General features: G+C 59.1%; 1 protein-coding gene across 3 annotated transcripts in view; it reads right to left on the reverse strand.

Moving 5' to 3' along the window:
• Positions 1–9,048: 9,048 nt before the first annotated feature.
• The window catches only part of AHDC1 (AT-hook DNA binding motif containing 1), a 54,060-nt gene continuing 50,836 nt past the window's right edge, over positions 9,049–12,272 (reverse strand). For all 3 annotated transcript variants that reach the window (XM_051807082.1, XM_051807083.1, XM_051807081.1), the window contains 2 exons: positions 11,575–12,223; positions 9,049–10,045 (listed from right to left, as the gene is read on the reverse strand). The gene's annotated coding sequence lies outside the window, so the exon portion shown is untranslated. The remainder of the gene's footprint in view (positions 10,046–11,574; positions 12,224–12,272) is intronic.

A 12,272-nucleotide genomic window follows, 5' to 3' on the forward strand; every position in this document is an offset into this window, starting at 1 on the left:
CCCTGTGGGAAAGGAGCCAGGGCTGTCAGCACCAGAGCTGTGAGGATGCTTTGGAAACACTCAGTCAGGTTTCTCCTCCATCCCTGCTTCCCATAGACCTGGGTGTGTGGGATGCACAGGGTGTGTGGGGCACCTGGCTGGGCCCCAGAGATGTGTGGGGCATGTGGGATGCACCGGGTACACGGGGTATCCGAGGTGCCTGGGATGCAGGGTGCACAAGGATGCAGTGGGGCCCGTGGGATGAACAGGGTTCCCAGGATACAGAGGGCAAATGGGATGCATGGGATGCACGGGGGACCTGCCATACCCAGGACACTCGTGGTGGCCAGGAGTGCATGGGGTACCTGGGATGCAACGGGCCACAGGGATGGATGGAGTGCCCAGGGTACCTGGGATGCACAGGACACATGGAGAGGCCAGGGAGGTGTGGGATTCATGGGATACCCAGAATGTGATGGGGGACACAGGATGAACAGAGTGGCCAGGTTATCTGGGATGCACAGGACACGTGGGATACCTGGGATGGAATGGGGCCAACAGGATGGACGAGGTGCCTGGGATGCACAAGGGTCATGGGATGCACGGGATACCTGGGATGGAATGGGGCACAGGGGAGGAATGGGGTGCCCAGAGTGCCTGGGACACACAAGACACACGGAGTGCCCAGGGTACCTGGGATGCCCAGGACACGCGGGATGCCCAGGATGAAGTGGTGCACACAGGATGGATGGGGTGCCCAGGGTGACTGGGATGCAAGGACACACGGAGTGCCTGGGGTGCCCACGACACAGAGGATGCACAGGACACCCGGGATGCAAGGGGGCACACAGGATAAACGGGGTACCTGGGACGGAGGGGGTACATGGGACACCCAGGGTAACCCGGGATGCGACGGGGCACACAGGACGGGCAGGACACATGGAATACCGGGGGTACACGGGATGGCCGGGACGCCCAGGGTGTCTGGGATGCACAGGAGGTGCCCGGGGCGTGGGGGGTGCCCGGGGGCACCCGCTGCCCGCCGGGTCCCCGCGCCAGCGTGGCGCGGGCAGTGGCTGCGCCGCTGACATTTACTAATCAGCTCTCACCCAGCGCACACCCGCTCCCTTCTCTTGCTGTCTTGTCTCCATGGAGACTCCGCAACCTTTGCTCACTCGTTAATGGTATCTCAGCAAACGAAACTCCAACGCCACCCAGCCTTCCCCTCCCGGCCCCGGGAGAAATCCTCGCCTCTCACCTCCATCCCCATCCCCTCCTGCCGCTGGGGATAAAAGGGACGAGTCCTTGTTAGCGAAGGACCCAGCCACGGGGGCAAGTTCTGACGGCGGCGCGGGGAGGAGGGAGAGCCACCATCATCCTCCTCGGCGCCAAAAAAACAAGGCCGGGGGATTTTATTGCTGTGGCAGCAAGGACAGGCTCCATCCGTGCGGGATTCCGGCCAGCAGCCCTTTTCCTGGCTGATTTATTGAGCCACGAGGCTTGGCACGTGGTTGTGCCTGGGGTTGGTGTGTTCCCCCATCCCAAGCCCACCCCCTCCCAGCATCTGCAGGAGCCACCCAAAAATCATCCAGAGGGAGCAGTGGGTGCCGGGAACACGCTCCGTCCCCGGTGTCCTGCTCTCGCTGATTCTGTTTTCAAATTAACATGGGAAAGATGCCCATTACCTGCTTCCAGATAATGACTATGATTAGGCAGAGCTCTGCTGCCAGCCGAGATCTGAAGGATTTCTGTGCTCTCCAGCAGCGCTTTGCCGGTGCAAAAACAAGAGCAATAAAGTGTAAATAAAAGACTAAAGGAAATCGTGGGTCCATCAGCGGATGGGGGTGTGGAAGGGGCTCTAGTGATGGGCTCTCTGAGGTGGAGTGGTGGCTTTGGCGTCGCTCCAGGCAAGGGAAAATGGGAGAGGGGCTGCCTCAGTGCCTGCACCCCACGTTTGAACCTGGCTGGGCCTCTGCTTGCTGGGTACTTGGGGTTCTGGCAAGGAAAATTCAAGATGTGCCTGTGCAAGGCTGGTCTTGGGGGGCTCCTGGCCCTGCAGATGGAGATGTGGGCTTAAAAGAGGGGGAAAAAACCAGCTGGGTGTACTGAGATGGCTGCACTGGCTCCTGGAGCACTCAGGGTGGTCCCACATGTCTGCCATGTGTGTGACACCCTGGATCCATGGAGCAGGGCAGGGGTGGCACCTCTGTGCCAGGTATTCCAAGGCATCTCTGTCCCCAGCCCACCAGAGAGACCTGGGCAGGGGATGCTCAGGATGGGCAGGGAGCAGCACAGGACACGCAGGGATAGGATGGGGCTCGTGACCCCACTGTCAGAGGGGAACCCCAAAATTTGCTGTTCATGGGTATGTGGGTCAGCTGGACCCCCCTCATCCTCCTGCCCCTCTGCCAGCCCAAACTGGGGCTGACTGGATGGGTGTCACTTGTGTCTTCACGTGCCAGCGTGCCCTGTGACACCCCAGCCCAGCCTCCATCCCCTGCATCCACATGACATGTCACCCCAGGGAATGTCACCCCAGGGCATGTCATCCCATCGAGCCACCCCTTTCCCCATCACTCCTCCTGAGTCTGAGCCAGGCAGGGCTGAGCTTGTCCCCGTCCTCTGAGGATGCTGGGGTGTCACTGGAGGCATCACCCTCATCCCAGTGCTGAGGGAGGCACAAACTCCCTGCCTGTGCTGCCAAGCTGAGCTCCAGCCCCTTCCAAACCTCCCAAGATCCCCCCAAACTTCCCAAGATCCGCCCAGCATGGCTGGAGGAGATGGAGAACCGTGGCCATGAGCTGTCCCTCACCAGGAGCCTTTGAGGTGGCTCTCACCATCCCCGAGGCAGAGCATCTGCAGTGAACCACGGGGACATCTCCCAGGACGGGGTGACACTGTGCCTGGATGAGGGTCATGATCCCCCCAATCCCGAGGGAGACTGGAAAAGGAGCTGCCACTCCCTCTGCCAACTGCTTTGGGCAGGAACTGGCACATCCAAAAACTGGCCCCACATGTGGCTCAAGGGCGAGGCAGCTCCTTGGGGACCCCAGAGCCTCGTGTGACCCCGCTGTGCTCCCAGTCCCAGCGGGACAGACACTGGGGAGCCCCCCCGGGCCCCCACCCCGGTCAGGAGGAGGCAGGAAGCTAATCTGTGCTCCGATTAGGCAGAGTTCCCAGCAATGGAGGTTTCTTCTTTTTTTTTTCTCCCCCCCTCAGTGATAACAAATAATAATATAATCCCCTTAATCCCTCCCCGAGGAGCCGGCGCGCACTCCCGGCCGGGAAGCACCGCGCTTCTGCCGCCGCTGATAACTCGCACCCGGGGCCCCCGGAAAAAACAAACGCTTCGGATCACACGTTGCCCCCCAAAATTCCATGTGCTGCCTCGTGGCTCCCCTTCCCAGCATCCCCAGACCCTCCCATCCAGCCCCACTGAAAGCCTGGGGGGAATCCGGCATCGCTCCAGGCTCCTTCCTGCTGGGCAAGGCCATTGTGACCCCACGGAGCTCCCCATCCCAATTGGGGGGCCAACATCCCCTTTTCCAGGGGGTCTCATCCAGGACCCCCATGGGGCCTCTGCCCTCTCAACTCCTGCTCCCTTTGCAGCAGAAGTGTGGAGAAGCCCCTGGAAGCTGAGTCACTCAGGTGTTCCCCCTGCACCTTCTGGTCCCCAGAGGAGATGCTCTGGGTGTCCTCCCTACACCATCCTGGTCCTGGGTGCCCACCCTGCATCCTCCTTGTCCTGGGTGCCCACCCTGCACCATCCTGATCCTGGGTGGTGCCCATCCTGCATCCTCCTTGTCCTGGGTGCCCACCCTGCACTTCCTTGTCCTGGGTGTCCTCCCTGCACCCTCCTGGTCTCCGGGGGAGATGCCCTGTGTGCCCCCACCCCAGGGGGGGAGGGAGGATCCTGCCTCCCCCCAGGATGCCCCAGCTGAGCCCCAGTGCTTTGCTTTAGGGGTGTCAGTGTGGGAAGCATCACCTCCCACCCCACCGGCGCCCCAGGAGTTCTGGCACTGATCCTGCACCTCCCACCCATCTCTGGGGTGCCAGGAAGGAACCCAGGCACCCAGCTACTGAATCCCCCCTCCCTTCCCAGGGATCCCAGCCTGCCTTTTCCCCTCGGTGCCGAGCCCCCCTTCCCATCACCATCCAGCAAATATTAATAACAACCCTGCAGCCGCCTGTGCTTTTATTCCCTGGCTTTGCTGGCCCCAGCTCTGCTGAGCTCAGCTCCTCCGGCTCCAAAACGCCTTTTAAAATTACCGGAGAGTGGAGACCCCTGTGAACACCCTGCCCTCGGCTGCCCCCTCCTCCCTGGCACCCACCCCAGGGCCAGCAGCACCCATGTGCCACGCGGGGAGCTGGGTGCCATCCGCCCCCCTTATTTAAGAGGCGCCAGGCTGGGCTTGATTAAAACCAAGTGAAAGCCAGAGCCAGGGCAGAGAGGGGGATTAGATCGCTCCGGGGAATGTTAATGGACTCCAGAGCTTTCTGCCCGGCTGGCGGCTGGGATGGATCCAGCCCTGGATGGGCAGGGGGGGTGCAATGAGTGCGTCAGGGCTCAGCTGGACCCTGGAGCACATGGTGGAGCGGAAGGAGGATGGAGGGGGGGGGGGGAACGACACATAAATAGGGGGGGAGTGTGTGGAAATATCTTCCAAGGGCCTGGCTGTTCCTCTGGGAAAAGCAGGGGTGGTCTGGTGCTCCAGCTGGGCTCCAACCGCCCCCGCTGCCGGCGCTGAGGCTGATCCTGCGGTGGGGACGTGGCACAGCACGGGCTGCCCGTGGAGGGGTGGCCCTGGGGGGCGTTGGCATTGCCCTGTGCCCCCGCCCTGGCTGTTCTGGGGTGGGGGACAAGGACAGTCTGGGGTCATGCCAGCCCTGGGGGGCTTCAATGGGGCTAAAGGGGCTGTTTGCTGGAGGGAAGGGCCAGTGTGGCATCGGGGTGATGGTACTGGGGTGTTGGTGGCTGCTACCCACGTTGGCTGTCCCAGAGTGGAGGACAAGGACAATCCGGGGTGACATCAGCCACAGGGGGTTTCAGTAATGTTTAAAGGGGCTGTTTGTTGGGGTGCTTGTTGATGGGAAGGGCTGGTGTGGCAGCAGCAGTGCAGTACTGGGGTGTCAGTGCCCCTGACACCAAGATGCTCCCTGGGATGGCAGAGTGGGGAACAAGGAGAGCTGGGGTGACACCAGCCATGGGGGGCCTTCAGCTGGGCTAAAGGGGTTGTTTTCAGAGCCCTGCCAGTGGGAAGGGCTGGTGCAGCATCAGGGAAGGGCCAGTGTGGCAGCAGGGATGACAGTATTGGGGTGTCATTGTCCTCTGACACCAATTTGCTCCCCACCCTGCCTGCTCCAGAGTGGGGGACAATGACAGCTGTGGTACACCAGCCACGGGGGGCTTCAGCTGGGCTGAAGGGGCTGTTTGTTGGGGTGCTGCTGGTGGGAAGGGACCATACAGCAGCAGGGGTGATGGTATTGGGTGCCAGCACCGAGATGCTCCCCACACCATTTCCCTGTCTGGGAACGGGGGACAAGGACAACCTGGGGTGACACCAGCCACGGGGGGCTTCCAGTGGGCTGAGGGGGCTGTTTTTTGGGGTGCTGCTGGTGGGAAGGACTGGTGCTGGGAACGAGGTGCTGCTGTTGGGGTGCCAGTGCCCCCTACACGGAGGTGCTCCCCACCCCGGCTGCCAGATGCGCTGGATTGCAGGTCTGACGTGGGAAATCGCCTCCCTCCCTCGTTAGCTTGTGATTAGCATGTCAAGTGGTTGAAGTTGGTGGGTATAAAGGATGCGAGCGAAGAATAATGGCTTCAATTTTCTTCACGGCACAGCCATTAATTTGAAGGAGAAGGGGGTGTCCAAACCTCGCGGCAGCTCCCGGTGGCTCCGCTGGCCCCAGCGCTGCGGGCTGAGGGCAGGTCCTGCTGCTGCCCCGGCCGGGCTGGGCGACACGGCCCTCTCCCCGCTCCGGGTGCGGGTACCGGGGTGAGTTTGGCGCTGGCACGGGCATCCCGTGCGCTTCCCGTGCGGGGGTGGCGGGGCACATGGATGCGCAACACGTGTGCGTCCGCTCACACCATCCTCCGCCCCCGGCACATCGTCCCGGGAGCGGGGAATTCCCCGGGCTCCAGCCCCAGGTGATGGGCCGGAGGAAAGGGCAGGAGGGCAAATTCCTGCCGTGTTTCCAAGGGGATGGAGAAGAGTGGAAATGGCGGCAGAGCTGCCTTTGCCAGGTGCATGCCGGGTCCTGGCACAGCGCTCTGAGCATCCGCGGTCCCCATGGATCGAGCGGGCAGCGCTCCGGCTCTGCAGTGGTCCAGCCCTGGACCCCCCCGACGTGAAGCATCCCCTCATCCCATGATCCTGTAGCATCCCTGGGCTTCGAGATCCAGCATCCTGAGAGGCCAGAACCCTCCTCCCGGCAGAGCTGCTTAATTAAAATCATCATTTCCATCCCGAGGTACAGCCAGGCACCAGGACCTGGCTCATCCCACATCCCCTGGCACTGCCTGGCCGTGCAGGGCTTGCCCTGGGTGCCCTCACAAGCAGCTCTCAGAAACCTTCAATAAATCCATGTCAGAAAAATAAAGAAATAGCAAAACAACCATTTCTCCCTCAAATCTGGAGGTCTTTTCTCCTTTCCCCCCAGTCACTGGGCTGTGCTGATCAACCCCCAGCAATCAGCCCCATCACGAGGTTTTTCAGGCTCTGGAGCTGCTCTTGCTGCTTGAGAGACAGAACTGAGGGTTGAAAGAAAGACAAAAAATAATAAAATAAGTAAAATCCAGCTGTGGTCTGAGCAGCCTGGCCATGCCAGGTGATGCTTCCCAGTGGGATTTACCTCCTGAGGGGAAAGGATTTCATCCTCTTTTGGTGCTGCTTGTTGTGACCTGAAATGAAAGAGAGAAAAAACGGGGCGGGAAAGAGGAAATTTGATCCTTGTGGGAAGCATTGTGTGGGAGGCAAGGTGGGAATGAGCAGTCATGGACCCCCAAAGGACCCCCCCAGGAGGGGCTGTGTGGGATCCAGTGGGGGGGTTCAGCACCTGTGGGATGCGAGCACAGGAGCAGGAATGGCCGGACCCCCCAGGTTCTCACATGCCTCAGTTTCCCTACTGAGCAATGTCACAGTCAGGGGACATTTGGTGCCCACCAGGGTGGGGGCACACCTTGGGGTTGCCCCCCCCCGAGGGGTCCCCTTTCCCCCCAGCCCTGTCACTCTGCCTGAGGATGGTGGGAAGAGGGACTCCAGCACCCAGCCCTCCTCCATCACCCCCCCAGCTCACCCTGAGGGTCTCATGGGGTTCTTCGTGGGGGGCACAGAGGAGCAAGCCCCTCCCACCTCAGTTTGGCCCCTGAGGGGATGTGGTTGCACCAAGGGTTACATCTCATTCCCATGCACACATATGGCCCTGCTGCAACACCCCCAGCCAGATTTTGGGGGGGTCCATGATCCACTAAACCCCCCAAATCCCCACCCTGCAACCCTTGGGGTGGGGGACTGGAAATAACCCCCCCCAAACTCCCAACCACCTTCACCCGGGGCACAGGGACGGGCAGGTGCCCCCCCTCCCTTTCAGCACCCCCGAGGTGTGTGTGTGGGGGTCCTGGGAGCCCATCTGAGTGCTCAGGGCACCCCTAACGGGGGGCTGCGTTGGACCGTGCTCCTCCCAGCCTGGGGGTGGGCTTCGCTGCTCCCCCAGCCCAGCAGAGAGGGGGTCCCCCAGCACCCCCCCCACCCCATTAAGCTGCTGCAGCGCCGGCAGTCCCGCTCCCCCCCCCCCATCCATCAGTATGCACCGTGTGTTCCTCTCCATAGCAACCCCCCTGCTCCCCCCCGGCCCCCCCAAACCCTCGGCTGCCGCAGCCCTGACCCCGCCGGCATCGCTCACCTCTCCCACCCACAGGTAGCTGGTCCTCCCCTCCCCACCCCGCGACACCACCCCCCCCTCCCCTCTCCTCGCCCGGAGGATGCAGCCGCCTTCGTTTTCCCAGGCTGGAAGTTGGTGTGCTTTTGAATTTTATTTGTTTCGCCTTTATTTTGCTCCTTTTTTTTTTTTTTTACCGCTCCTTTCCGGTGTTGATGCTTCTCCCATCCATCAGCGCCTGTATCCCTGTGTGTGTGTTCCCCCCCCACGCCGCATTGGTGCCAGGGAGGGGTGGGCAATCATCCTGCCTGGAAAGCCGAGGTGCCACCCGAGGTGCCACCAGCCCCTTGCATTGTCCCCCCGGGACCCCCCTGCTGCCACCCCATCCCCGGGGGAGCAGCAGAGGGGCCCCCCCGGTGTCACACCACACCCCTAATTAGTACCAAAACTCAGCTTTCTTGCTGCAATTCCCACCTTAGAGCCGGATCCTGGCGTCCTCCCTAAATCCAGGGAGGGTGGGCATCCCTCCAGCAGCCCCCTCCCCGCCATGGCACAGCCAGGCCGTGCCCCCCCCCCACAAAAAAAAAAAAAAATGAGAAGCAAGAAAGCAGCGGGCATCGCTCAATATATAGGTTTCTTTTTAATATAAAAAAAGTGCCTATTAAAAATTCCTTCCTAAATAACACAAAAAGACCGTTTGAGGGGCAAAGCGGGGGGGGGGAGGCCGGGAGGGGGGGGCTCATTGGGGGGGCCCCTCCGGCCAGGGCAGCACAAACACTGCGCAGGGCAGCTGGGGGGGGGGGGGGAAGGGGGAAGGAGGGGCTGTTCTGACCAATTTGGGGTATTTTTCCCTTTTTTTTTGAATTTTGCCTTTTTTATCCACTTCAGGGTGGTTTTCCTCTCTTTTGGTGTGTGTGTTTCCTCGGTTTTTGCACAAAGCTGTACGGAAGTTGCCGAATTCTTGAGGAGGGGGGACACACACGCAGGGGATTGGGGGGGGAGAGGACCCCAAAGCCCCCCCTGGCACCCACACACGCACCCACACCCTGAGCTCATCACCGCCAGTGGCCCCCCCTTCCCAGTCCCCCCCACTCCCCCTTCCCACCAAGAGGGTCTGTGATTGATTTATTTTTTTTTTCTTTTTAATTTTTCTTCTTTTTTTTGGCTTTTTTTTTTGTGTGTGTGTGTGTGTTTTTCGTTGTTTGTTTTTTTTTTTTTTCTTTTCTTTTTAAACTCCTTTTTGTTTTTATACAAATTTTGGATCTTTGGGTGTGTACTGCCAAAAAAAAAAAAACAAAAAAACCCAAACAAAAAAATCCCAACCGAGAAAAAAAAAACAAACCCCAAAACCAAAAACCAAAAACCCGCCTTCGTTCTTCGGAATAATAATAAAAATAAAACCCAAATCATCATCAAATCATTAAAAAAAAAGGCAACGGAAACCCAAGGAACCCATGCGGAAGTTGCACACCACAAAACCACAGCAGATGTACAGAATGCAATATACAAGACACGATTTATAATAAAACATTATATACAATAAATAGGTTATTGTTACTTTTTTCTTTTTTTTTCTTTTTTTTTTTCTTTTTTTTGTCGCTCGATCTGTAAATAAATTTTTTTTCTCAGTGCATACTGGGGGGGTTTTTGCTCTTTTCTGCTGCATATTCACCTCTTGGATGCTTTAGGTCTGTTCTCCATCATTTTTTTTTTGGATTCTCCCTCCGGTGCGTGCCTCTCTCTTATTTTATTTATTTTTTTTCCCACGTGTGTGATTTTTCGGCTTTTTTAAAATTTTATTTATTTTTTTTTTTTATTATCATTACCATTATTTTTTTTATTTTTTTTTTTTAATCCTTAAACTTTTTTTTTTTTTTTTTTTTACTTTTCTTTAACTTCTTTTCTTCAAAAGTATTTACAATTGCTGGTTTTGTGCAGAAAATGAAAATTAATCAAATAAAAAATAAAAATTAAAGAGTCCCTCTGCTTCTGGCTGGGAGGAAAGAGAGAGAGAGAGAGAAAGAGAGAGAGAGAACGCGGCGCCGGCGCCACGGCCGAGGCGGGGGCCGGGGGGCGAAGCGGGGGGCGACGGGGCCGGGGTGCCCCCGGGGGTGGTGGCCCCCTCCTCTCCTCTCTGCTCCGGCGGCCGAGATGGGTGGGGGGCGCAGGGCTGAGGGTGCTGTGGCTGCTGGGAGAGGGAGAGAGGGGTGAGTGGCCCACCCTGGGGGCTCCTGCCCACCTCCCATCCAGCACCCACAGACTCTGGGATTTGGGGTCCTGCCCATTCCCATCCAGCACCCACAGACCCTGGGATTTGGGGTCCTGTCCACCCCCATCCAGCACCCAGAGACTCTGGGATCTGGGGTCCTGCCCACCCCCATCCAGTACCCACGGGCCCAAGGGTGTGGGGTCCTGCCCACCTCCCATCCAGCACCCACAGACTCTGGGATTTGGGGTCCTGCCCATCCCTCATCCAGCACCCACGGGCCCAGGGGTGTGGCACCCAGGGGTCTGAGGTCCTGCCCACCTCCCATCCGACACCCACAGACTCTGGGATCTGGGGTCCTGCTCACCCTTATCCAGCACTCACAGACTCTGGGATTTGGGGTCCTGCCTACCTCCCATCTGACACCCACGGTCCCAGGGGTCTGGCATCCAGATCTTCAGGGGCTTGGGGTCCTGCCCATTCCCATCCAGCACCCACAGACTCTGGGATTTGGGGTCCTGCCCACCCCCATCCAGCACCCACAGGCTCAGGGGTCTGGCATCCAGATCTTCAGGGGCTTGGGGTCCTGTCCACTTCCCATTTGACACCCACAGACTCTGGGATTTGGGGTCCTGCCCACCCCCATCCAGCACCCACAGGCTCAGGGGTCTGGCATCCAGATCTTCAGGGGTTTGGGGTCCTGTCCACCCTCATCCAGCACCCACAGACCCTGGGATTTGGGGTCCTGCCCATTCCCATCCAGCACCCACAGACCCTGGGATTTGGGGTCCTGCCCACCCCCAATCCAGCACCCACCTACCCAGGGATTTGGGGTCCTGCTCATCCTCATCTGTAACCCACATACCCAGGGGCCTGGGGTCCTGCCCACCCCCAGTCCAGCACCCACATATCCAGGGATCTGGGGTCCTGTTCATCCTCATCTGGCACCCACATACCCAGGGGTCTGGGGTCTTGCTGACCTCCCACATGGCACCCACAAACCCAGGGATTTGGGGTCCTGTCCACCCTCATTCAAAACTCACATACTTGGGGGTCCTGGCTCCTGCCCACCCCCGATCTGACACCCATGTTCCAGGGGTTTGGTGTTCTGATGACCCCAAATCTGGCCACCTACGTACTCAGGGCTTTGGGGGTCTGACCACTCCTTATCCTGCACCACATACCCGGGGGTTTGGGGTCCTGCTCACCCCCATCTGGCACCCACACACCCAGGACTCTGGGCCATCCCACACCCCCCTAACTCTGGCACACCCAGGGTCCAGCCACCCCCCAGACATCGGGGCCAAAGGGGTCCCCAATTTGATGCTTGGTGGGGCAACACCTGGGGCAAATTCCCACAGTCCAAAAGGCGCTGGGGGCACCCAGAGGGTGGGTGCAATTGGGTTACAGAACCCCTGGGAAAGCACAGAGCACCCGGCACGCCCCTGATGCCCCTCAACACCCCTCCTGGAGGGCACCAGCATCGGGTGGGGGGCTCGGCTGGCACTTACCTGGTGGTGGTGGCGTCTCCGAGCCCCGCTGGCGACGCTGCCAGAGCCTGGTGGGGGGGTCAGCGCTTCCCAACACCCATCGGCCTCCATCCGGCAGGAACAACCCCCGGGGCGAGCGAGCGGACGGGGAGGGACCAGAAAAAGAAAAGAATCCCCAAACAGCCTCCCCGCGGGCGGCCAAGGGGGTCCCCGCGCCCCCACACCCCGGCCGGGCTGCGGGCAGGGGGCACCCAGCCGCTGACCCCCCTCCTGCCCTCCCTGCCTGCGCCCCTGCCCCGGGCTCGGCGGGAGCCTGTGCTGTCCGTCCGTCCGTCCATCCGATTGTCCTGCTGCGGGGCGGGGGGTCGGCAGTCCGGAAAGCAGAGCCGGGCGGTTCGGCAGGCGGGGCGGATTTGAGTGCGGAGGGGGAAAAACGGGGGAGGGGGTTTCTCTCTTCGTCCGTTATTATTAATTTTTTTCCTTTCGTTTCACTTATTTTTTATCTTTTTTTTTCTGCTCTTTTTTTTTCCTTTTTTTTCCTTTTTTTCCTTTCTTCTTCTTTTTTTTTCTTTTTTTTTTTTTTTTTTTAGAAAACAAACAAACGGTTCCAATCCCAGTTAAATACAGAACTTGAAAAGTGTTCCAGAAAAAAGTGCTGGCTAAATTACCTCTGAAAGAGAAACACAACACGGAGAGAAAGAGGGGGGGACACATGGTGA

Source organism: Manacus candei, unplaced genomic scaffold (genome assembly GCF_025592945.1).
Source record: "Manacus candei isolate 608988 ecotype Guabito, Panama unplaced genomic scaffold, ASM2559294v1 h1tg000070l, whole genome shotgun sequence".
Lineage (NCBI taxonomy): Eukaryota > Metazoa > Chordata > Aves > Passeriformes > Pipridae > Manacus > Manacus candei.